The sequence below is a fragment of the Schistocerca serialis genome, chromosome 4 (genome assembly GCF_023864345.2).
Source record: "Schistocerca serialis cubense isolate TAMUIC-IGC-003099 chromosome 4, iqSchSeri2.2, whole genome shotgun sequence".
NCBI lineage: Eukaryota > Metazoa > Arthropoda > Insecta > Orthoptera > Acrididae > Schistocerca > Schistocerca serialis.
In genome coordinates, this window is record NC_064641.1 from 416,425,541 (window position 1) to 416,428,040 (window position 2,500).

General features: G+C 63.4%; 1 pseudogene; it reads left to right on the forward strand.

The window, feature by feature from the left end:
- LOC126475635 (large subunit ribosomal RNA) overlaps positions 1-2,500 on the forward strand; it is a 7,958-nt pseudogene that overhangs the window by 2,307 nt on the left and 3,151 nt on the right.

Consider the following 2,500-nt stretch of genomic DNA (forward strand, 5'->3'; position numbering starts at 1 on the left):
TAGAATAATGTAGGTAAGGGAAGTCGGCAAATTGGATCCGTAACTTCGGGATAAGGATTGGCTCTGAGGATCGGGGCGTGTCGGGCTTGGTCGGGAAGTGGGTCAGCGCTAACGTGCCGGGCCTGGGCGAGGTGAGTGCCGTAGGGGTGCCGGTAAGTGCGGGCGTTTAGCGCGGGCGTGGTCTGCTCTCGCCGTTGGTCGGCCTCGTGCTGGCCGGCGGTGCAGGATGCGCGCGCCTGCGCGGCGTTCGCGCCCCGGTGCTTCAACCTGCGTGCAGGATCCGAGCTCGGTCCCGTGCCTTGGCCTCCCACGGATCTTCCTTGCTGCGAGGCCGCGTCCGCCTTAGCGTGCTCCTCCGGGGGCGCGCGGGTGCGCGGATTCTCTTCGGCCGCCATTCAACGATCGACTCAGAACTGGCACGGACTGGGGGAATCCGACTGTCTAATTAAAACAAAGCATTGCGATGGCCCTAGCGGGTGTTGACGCAATGTGATTTCTGCTCAGTGCTCTGAATGTCAACGTGAAGAAATTCAAGCAAGCGCGGGTAAATGGCGGGAGTAACTATGACTCTCTTAAGGTGGCCAAGTGGCGGCGGTGTGGCTGCATCCGAACTTGGCTTTTCGAAGTGCGGTCTTGATGTAGTCGTGCTGCTGCTGCGAGGTGCCTTCCTTGGGTTATAGTTACAGGGAGAGTGATGCGCAATACATGGGCCTAGCCCTCTTAGCCTCTCCTCTCCTGCGGTCTTCTCCCCTTCTCGTGGGCCCGCTGATTTTCGCAGAGTGGAAGACCGCACCAGGGGCTTGGGGGGGTTACCAGCCCCCCCTCGCATTATCCCTTTTTTAGTTGGGGGCAGCATAAAAGTGAATAAAAGTGGTGGCCCTTCCGCTGAAGGTGCCACCCCAGCTTCCCCAGCACCTAGCCGGCCAACCGGCCGTGCCGAAAATTTTGTAACTTTTGTAGCTGTATACGCCTGTAGTGAGTGCCACCGCAGCTTCACCACCAAGAACGGTCTCGGGGTCCATCGCCGCCGCCAACACCTTGCGGCCGCCAACGCGGAGATCGTCACGGAGAGGCATCGCGCGAGGTGGACGGAGGAAGAAGTCCTGTCGCTCGCCAAGGCAGAGGCCGAACTGTTCCTCGAGAGGGACGCCCGGTTCTTCTTTGTAAATCAAGAACTCGTCAGGATGTTCCCCGACCGAACGCTCGAGGCAATCAAGTGCCAAAGGCGGAAAGCTGCCCACAAGCAGCTTGTCCGCCAATTCATGGAGGCGCTTGAGATCGGTCGGGGGGAAGAGCCGGCGTCCCGCCGGGGAGCAGCGAGCCCGCTGCCTGACGCGGGCGAGGCCGCTGCGCCGCCCGTCGACGCAGCCGAGGACTTCGCGGCCGACACCACCGGGCTGCTGCCGGAGGGGCCGACTGACGCCGCCATCTGGGAGCATCTGGCGGGGCTACCTGCTTCCGCCCAGCGTTTCTCTGCCCTGGATCGAGTCATAGGTCTGGGGCGGGGCACGCCGCCCGATGTCATCCTGGGCATGCTCCCGGATGCCCTTGCGTCGGTCGGGTCCAGAGGGGAGAGATCGATCACCAGGACACAGCGGCCGCGCCAACCATCGAAGCGGCCGCCTGCCGCGCCGCCGACGCAGAAGCGCAAGCGGCGCCGCTGGGAATACGCGAGAACGCAGGATGCCTTCCGACGGTCGCGTGCACGTTGCGTGCGCGGCCTCTTGGATGGCACCCTGCTCCAGCCGCCACCTGCCATCCCTGGTCTGCTGGACTTCTGGGCGGACCTCTTCACCAAGAAGCCCGTCTCCACCGCGGGCTTCATTCGAGACCGCCTCCTCCCGCACTCGGAGCCTGTCGCTCTTGAGTGCCTATGGGGGCCGGTCACACATGAGGAGGTCGCCGCCGCGTTGCCGCCCAGGGGATCAGCGGCCGGGCCGGACGGCCTTACCCCAGCGGAGTTGCGGCGCCTGCCGCACGAAGTCCTGGTGAAAGTGATGAACCTCTTCCTTCTGGCCCGCGCCCTTCCGGAACGCCTGCTTCGCGCGCGGACGTCCTTTCTCCCGAAAACGGCTGCACCAACATCCCCCGCTGACTTTTGCCCCATTACGGTCTGCTCGGTGTTGGCGCGGACCTTTCACAAGGTTCTCGCGTCACGCCTGATGCGTGCTTGTGCTGTGGACGAACGTCAGCGGGCATTCATCCCTCGGGATGGGATGTTGGAAAACACTTTCATCCTGGACACTGCTCTCACCGACGCAGTTCGCTCCTGCCGCTCTGTCTTTGTGGCATCAATCGACGTATCTAAGGCATTCGATTCGGTAGATCATGCTGCCCTTCGCCCCGTGCTGAAGGCGCATGGCCTGCCGGATTGCTTTGTCGAGTATGTCGAGCGGTGCTACGAGGGCAGCACGACAGTGATAGCGGACGGCGCCGGCGTGGGCGTGTCTGTGCAGCCAGCACGGGGCGTTCGCCAGGGCGATCCCCTCTCCCCCCTCCT